General features: G+C 42.8%; 1 long non-coding RNA gene across 3 annotated transcripts in view; it reads right to left on the bottom strand.

Annotated features, from left to right (window-relative positions):
- Positions 1-8086, bottom strand: part of LOC142492124 (uncharacterized) — a 67349-nt gene extending 59263 nt beyond the window's left edge. For 2 of the 3 annotated variants that reach the window (XR_012800756.1, XR_012800755.1), the window contains exons 1-2: positions 7936-8086; positions 3853-4063 (exon numbers count right to left, since the gene is read on the bottom strand). This is a non-coding gene — a long non-coding RNA (uncharacterized LOC142492124). The remainder of the gene's footprint in view (positions 1-3852; positions 4064-7935) is intronic. The other variant, XR_012800757.1, reaches the window with a different exon arrangement.
- Between the last annotated feature and the right edge of the window lie 246 nt (positions 8087-8332).

Raw genomic sequence — 8332 nt, 5'->3', positions numbered from 1 at the left:
CGATCAAATCCAGCATCTCGCACTCAATTCTCCTCCTCACCTTTAAAGCTTTACACTCTTCTGCCCCTCCTTACATCTCAGTCCAAATTTCTCACTATGCACCATCCCGACTATTGCGTTCTGCTCAAGGATGTCTTCTATCTACCCCCTTTGTATGTAAAGCCCTCTCCAGCCTTAAACCTTTCTCACTGACTGGAAGGCCCTTCCCCTCAATAACCGACTAGCACCCTCTCTATCCACCGTTAAGACCCACCTTAAGAAACACTTGCTTAAAGAAGCATATGAGTAGCTCCGCGGCTAATACTATACACATGATACATCAAGCTTGCCCCCTGCAGATGCACTTACCAGAATGCATTCAATAAAGTCCAGTTTCTCATTTCTGTATACCAATTTCATCTTGAGTACCCAGACCTTTTCACAGTCACAAAGATGCTTTTTTTAAATATAGATGTAGCCAGGTCCCCCCTTGGTAACCTTTACCTGTGGTCCGGTTCGCATTCAGGGAGATGTTGGGTGCCACCGGAGTAGCAGGCGGACCGGGCACAGTTGTAGGGAGCGCTGTGGCAGGCGGGCTGGCAATCCGGTCACCAGAGCTCTGTGGAGGGATGCCGGTAAGGGTGCAGCCATCTTGGAAATGTTGCGCATACGCATAGGACGCTTCACGCATGCGCAGGACAGTGCAAGCGGCGGCCATTAGAGGAATAGGCTTCGCAAGGGGACAACAGCCCTCAGCGCCCCCCAATAAAAAAACACTAAATAAATCCAGAGTTTTCATCAGGGCCCCTTTGTCAACGGTCTTGCGAACGCCCACCTCTATTTCTCTTATATCCCACCTCACACACTTCCTTGCTCTCTCACACTTCCCTCTATTTCACTCCCTCCTCTCACCCACCTCTCATCCTCTCCCTCCCCATGTATGTCGTTGCCACCTCTCCCGCCTTTTTCTCCCTCTCCTCTCTTTTCCCTCTCTGTCACTTGTCCCCTCTCTTTCTCTGCCCCCTCTCTTTGTCACACTTCCTCCCTGTCTCCCACTCCCCCACCTCTTTTACACGCCCTCTCCGCTCAAATCTCCCACTCACCCTCAATGCCCCTCCACATACACTCTCAATTCACCCCCCCCCCGACACACACACTCGCGCACACCCTCTCAATTCACCCACACACACATGCACACACACCCACTCTCACTCTCTCAATTCCCCCCCACATACACATGCTCTCAATTCCCCCACACACACGCTCTCAATTTCACCTCACACACATACACTCTCAATTCTTCCCCCACACACACACTCTCTCTCTCAATCCCCCCACACATACACGCACACTCTCTCAATTACATACACACACAGAAGAAATTGGCTGAAGAGCCCCCACATGTAGCAGAAGCCCCAGTCGGCAGTACGATGAAAGAAGAAAGTATAATTAAAGTGTATTTTTTTATGTGTATCTACTGCAAACATTCACGATATATATATATATATATATATATATATATATATATATATATATATATATATATATATACATATACACACACACACACACACAAGGTAACAGCACACTCATTTCATTGTGAAAAAAACTATATTTAATCCTGTTATATTCTAGGCAACACTATTTTTTTCGTACATCCTCAAATCTTGTTGAATATTTGGTCTGTGAATATCTAAACCGCGTTTTCATTATATGCCTCTGTGTTCAGGAAAGTCCGAGGGACCCATTTTGCAATTTCTGTTAAAAGCGACAAGATGTATTTTTGAGCATTACAAAGTTTAAGTGGTCATTGAGATTGTGATATTGAATCAGTAATCTGGTTTATCCATGAAATGTAAAGCTCATCTTTTGCATTGACATGTAGTGCTCTCCCTTCTGGCAGGTTTTACTAATCATTAAAGCATTTTACGACTCGGTTAATCAGTGCAATGGGTAACAAATTGTGTTTGTATCACATTGCACATTGCAGATTACTTTTTTTGCTGCTGCAATTACTGTAGATGCAAATGAACTGACAGCTATTGTATGCATTATGGGACTGTCTCCGTGTTCTGAGAATTGCATATACTGTAGATTCACAGCAAATCCACAGTTTATTTGCATCTGATTTGCATGTGTCAAATGTAAGAAATGTGTCAATTATCTTACAAATATCACACTTTCTTAGCATGGATGAAACCTTGAGGATATTAATCTAAAGTTTAAAAAAAGTACACAAACTATTATATTGAAAACACAATTCAACATTTGAGCTCTGTCTGAGTTCTACAAGCCTATTACAAAATAATTACTTCCTAAGACAACTGAAATACATTTATAAAGATGATCCATTCACTATAAGTATCCATGCTTCCCAAGACTTTTGGCCATTGAGGTACAAACCTTGTTACAGTATATGTAATGGCTTTGCAGTGTATCTGGGTTGATGTATTACTTCCACAAATGGGACAGCTGCAGCAACTGGTCCATAACCAGCTGCAAACTATATTTATCCTGTGTTGTGTTTTATATATTCTGACCTTAGTGGTTGAATTGATCTTGATGCTACAATTTTCGTCATCACCAATACTTTTTTAATCTTTAAAACAGTAACTTCATACAGATCTACCCAGTCCTTTCTCTGTTTCATTTCATCTTCTCATTCTATACACTCACCGTGGGTGACATTACTCACTTCTTTGGCTTTAAGTGCCATCTTTGTGCTAATATCTATTTACCATAGACTTTATTTCAGCAGTCCATTCCCGAAGCTCTAAATACCTTTGTCATATAGCTTTACTTGCCATTTGTCATCTCCAGTTTATGCCAGGATTCACTAACCTCTGATATAGGTTATCGCACCATGATTCTAGATTAATTGTCAGTGCATTGAATGGCAGTTAACGCAACATTGTGGTGCAATAGTCCTTGTTGGAAGTTAGTGAATCTCTCTTTTAATATGCCTGAGATGGAACTTCTCAAATACACCTGTCAGATCGCATTACATCACAATCAACAGAACAACAATCTATTATCAGGCACCACTGGGAGAGCCGCTTTAATCCCTCTGGTCAGGATGCGAACCGGAACCAGGAATCGAGATTCGAAGAGTAGTCAAGCAGGCCGGGGTCAAGCTTAGGAGCAGGTAAGCAAGACAGGCAGCTGGCAAGAAGAATCATCAGGAAGACAAAGGGTCAGGACAACAAGCAGGCAGGGAGAATCGTCAGGGAAACCGTAATCCAAACAAGAGTTTGATACAAGCTGAGACCAGAACAAGGAAGTAACTAAGCACTGCAGCACAGGAGACTGGACAACACAACCTTTCAGTAGGACAGCAAACAAGTTGTTAAGCTCAGTACTGTATGTTGGGATCCAACACTTCTTATAGGGCATAGTGGAGAAGTAAAGCGATGATGTCACAGCGCTTTCCGCTGCAGGGCCCACGTGGACCGATGGAAATCCTGCACAAAAGTCCTAACATTACCCCCCTCTCTATAGGAGGAGGCGGCTAGTTTCCATGCATACTGGGCATGGAAATATCGAATCAACCATGGGGCGTGGGCCTAAACTGCCAACCCCCATGATCACTCCTCTGAACAATATCCCTTCCAATCAATTAGATCAGGGGTCTCCAAACTCAGTCCTCAAGGGCCGCCAACAGGCCGGCTTTTATGGATATCCCTATTTCAGCACAGGTGGCTCAATCAGTGGCTCAGTCAAAGACTTACAAACAAAATTAAGCCAGCACACGGACTTAAGCAAGATGCTATAATGTCCCAGGTAATCCAACATTTCGGCTGTGCAATACAGCCTTTTACAAGGTAAGGACTAAAGTGCTAACCAAACTAAACATATTTATAACCCCCTACTTACCCCACCATGCTCCGACTGTCCTCCGTCGACGCCGCCCGATGACGTAAGCACATCTGTGCGTCGCTCCGTAATGACGTCAGGAGTCAGAGGGGGCGGACACCAGAGATCCTGTAGCAAACACGAAGTGTTTGTTGGTCTCCATGGCAACCTTGTAGTTGGAGCAGGGAAGAGCAAGAGCCTTAAACACACTCCCCACAAGTGCACCAAACACCTAAAAGATACGGACATAACATAAATAAATGCAGCTGAAGTAAATAATCACCCTAATAAAATATAATGGTGTAAAAGGTGCAGTACCACAAACTTAAACACCTATGTGAAAAGCCAACATGCATAAGTAAATAAGTAATTAAAGAGGACTGTATTACTCAATAACAGATGGTATAATCCAAAGAACAGAATGGCAAATGTCATGTGTAAACATCAATCAAAAAGGAAGTTAACGAAGATCCATAAACTAAAAGAGTTTAATAAGCTGAAGAAGCATTCGTTCCGGAGGGGACAGATGATGTCTATAAAGCAGCTTTTCTCAGTCTAATGGGAGAAAAAGTTACCTCCTGTCAAGAAAACACTTCAAGTTCTGTTGTTCATTTAAATCGCCTCCATTAAATTTGACCTTAACAATCCACCAGGATGTCCCATTACAGCAGCCATAAACTCACCGAATCAACCGCTCACCATGTTTGCTGATACCTACTTACAGCCCATAGCCCAAAAAGCCAGGTCATATGTTAAGGATACATTTGATTTTTTAGAAAAATGAAAGAACACACCTCGCGATGGTGCAGATCATATACTGGTGAGCCTTGATGTATCTAGTCTTTATACTATTATTCCCCATGATGAAGGATTGAGTATAGTTAAGACAGCACTCTTGGCCCATTATAAAAAATACCGTACCTATTGAATATATAATGCTTCTATTACATTTCATTTTGTATAAGAATTATTTTAAATTCAAGAGAGAATATTTTCTGCAGATTAAAGGGACCACCATGGGCAGTAATATGGTACCAGCCTATGCCAACATTTATATGCTGCATTATGAGAAAGAGTACATTTATAAATCGGAGTTCCTCAGAAGTAAGCTCTGGGTAGATAGCCATACCCTGTCACTCAGTTGGTAGTCAGCTTTCCTGTGTTGATCCACGAATGCCTTGTACCTGGCCTTAGCTTGGTGCAATCACACTATTAAACTCTGGTGAACTTGTTGTATAGAAGACCCTAAGGAGGAAAGGGCAGGGACTGCAGACCAGTCATGTTCCAAAGGGAGAATCTTTGGATGAAACGCATTAATGGCTAAAAATGGAGTCTGATCAGTGGATGCATCCCTCAAATTATTTTTTATTATTATTAGTGTAGCACCTAAGATACTGCTCCAAGTTATGATTTAACTGATCGGTGTGTCCATTGGACTGAGGGATGACGGATGACAGGGCTCGCTGGATATGCAGAAGTTGACACATTTCAGACCAGAACTGTGATAGAAACTGCAAACCTCTACCTGAAATTATCTGACTGGGAAGACCATGCAAATGGTATATCTCTTTCAAACCGATTTGGGCCAAACCTTAGGCTGCAGGTAATCATGGAAGTGGCACGAAATGGGTCAACTTTGAAAAGGAATTGATGATGGTTAAAATTACCATAGACCCTTCTGAGGGGGGTAATTCAAACATAAAATCAATTGAGATACTGGTCCAGAGTTGGGAAGAACTGTCAATAGGTTGTAGTAATCCAGCCGGATGTTAACACATTTGCTTCATTTGCACACAAGTCTTCCCTTTGTGAACAAACTTAGCCACATCCTCGAAGAGTTGCGGCAACCAAAAATGTCTTCTGAGCGTCCGGTAGATTATGGTACCATAGGTGAATCTGCAGTCATAATGCCTTCGTGGGCATATAAAGTTTATTCTAATACCATAAACATTTACTCCGAATCCCGAAGTTACAAAGCCGGTTATGTTGGATTTTTTTAGAAAAATTGTCACTTTCTATAGCACATCTAACTCGGTGAAGAAATTTGTCACATATTTTAATTGCTGCTAGTATATGTGCAAAAGGTAAAAAGAGAAACAGAGGGGCGTAGACAAGGGTCAGAATTAGTGTCAGACCGGTTATTAAAAAAAACAATATCAGACCAGTGATTAAAACATAAGGGTGATGGGAATATATACAATATGTACTCACACGGGCCTGTGTGGTACTGGGTAGTGCTATAGTTATCTTTGTATTCTATCTTCTTGTTAGTCAGTTACACTACTTCTCCCTCTGTGCATCAGGATTGGGCCACTCAGAGCGCATATAGTGGGAGACAGTGCCACACAGATCAATAAAAATACGTTTATTCAGCAAAAAGAGTGAGATAACAATTGACTCACATGTAAAAAACTGCTCCAGGACCCCGACGTCAGCCTCCCGCTTTCCGGTGCAGTATGCTCCTGTTCGCCACATCCGGTCTGCAGGACTGATCACCCTCAGTGCAGATGCCGGCTACGGTGTCCTCGAGCTGACACACGGCTTCTGGTCCAGGTCTCTGCACACACAACGCGTTTCGGATCGTTAAATCCTTCGTCAGGTGTGTGAGACACACGCGTTGTGTGTGTAGAGACCTGGACCAGAATCTGTGTGTCTGCTTGAGGTCACCGTAGCCGGCGCCTGCACTGAGGGTGATCAGTCCTGTAGATCGGACGTGGCGAACAGGAGCATACTGCACCGGAAAGCGGGAGGCTGACATCGGGGTCCTGGAACAGTTTTTTACATGTGAGTCAATTGTTATCTCACTCTTTTTGCTGAATAAACGTATTTTTATTGATCTGTGTGGCGCTGTCTCCCACTATATGCGCTCTGAGTGGCCCATTCCTGACGCACAGAGGGAGAAGTAGTGGGACTGACTAACAAGAAGATAGAAAACAAAGATAACTATAGCACTACCCAGTACCACACAGGCCGTGTGAGTACATATTGTATATATTCCCATCACCCTTGCGTTTTAATCACTGGTCTGATGTTGTGTTTTTTAATCACCAGTCTGACACTAATTCTAACCCTTGTCTACGCCCCTCTATTTCTCTTTTTACCTATTTCTCCTTGAGGATCGTGGGAAGATCCTTTTCCAGGGGTTGAGCAGCAGACACTGAGCATTTGAAGTGTGGTATATTTATATGTTTATTTTCACCCCATTCTTCTGTTCAGCATCAAGTACTGTGTAAAGGGAGCGCACCAGTTTACTTCCATCGCTAGTATATGTGTGGAAGGTAGGACCAACTCAGAAGGTGCACGTGAAGTCGTGGGAGGATTCTTACATGAGAGAGCATCTGCTTTACCATTACTTTTTCCGGGTTTATGAGTTTCATTAAATCAGAAACTGGAAAAATATCAAGCCCAGAGGGCTACAAGCTGGTTGGTGCAGTGGACAGTTCATAAAGGACTTACGTTTTTATGATCTGTCCATATTTCAACCTCATGCTCGGCGCCGTCCAAAACGTGGGTGCTACTATAGCATAAGCAGTCCATAGGAGAATGGGGCTCAAAAAAGAAATCAAACAAACAAGAGACTAATGAGGTCTCCCCTCTATGTTCAGTGTGTGTGTGTGTGTGTGTGTGTGTGTGTGTGTGTGTGTGTGTGTGTGTGTGTGTGTATCTATCTATATATATATATATATATATATATATATATATATATATATATATATATATATATATATACAGTGGTTGACAAATCACCAAAAAATCTACAGTACTCGCCACACAAAAAAATCTACTCGCCACCTAGTACCAAACGTGTGCTGCTTGGGTCAATATTTACTCGCCCGGGGGTTAAATCCACTCGCCCGGGGCGAGCAAATGTATAGGTTTGTCGAACACTGTATATATATATATATATATGTATGTGTGTGTGAGGCCGAACAAGTCCATAGTTTGTATTTCAAATATGGGAGGGTGTCAGCCTGAAGATAAGATGGTGCCTACCTGGCCTCAATCTTAATCAGAGCCAGCAACATCCAGGAATCATGATGAATGACGCCTAATATTCTTATCCTAACACAAAGTCCCCAATACTGACTGCTCCGAGTAACTCACTGTTGCTGCATGTGAAGTAACTCTTTATCCTCTTTTTCCGGACAGGATCGGGTCCCTCCAATTGCCGCGATGAGGCTGCTTTAGAAAAAAACTGGGAAAAAAACTGTAACACACCACCAGTAAATGATGAGCAAGAGGGTGACTTCAAAAATAAAAACGTTTATTTGATCAACAGCAGCAAAACTACACGCTTATCTGAAAGAGTTCATATCTCCTCTCGGGTACTGAATGCCGGATCTCCTCTTGCATATTATGTCCATCAGTGCATGTGCAGACTTGCTTGTGGTGATGGGTGATGGAGGCAAAGCTGGAGGCAGTTACTCTCGTGGTTGCTCTCCTCTCTTCCGGGTACAAGTTAGGCTACAGATCCTCTTGAGAGACAAAATTCTGATGCATT

The sequence above is a fragment of the Ascaphus truei genome, chromosome 4, assembly GCF_040206685.1.
Source record: "Ascaphus truei isolate aAscTru1 chromosome 4, aAscTru1.hap1, whole genome shotgun sequence".
NCBI lineage: Eukaryota > Metazoa > Chordata > Amphibia > Anura > Ascaphidae > Ascaphus > Ascaphus truei.
This window is presented reverse-complemented; position numbering and strand designations above follow the sequence as displayed.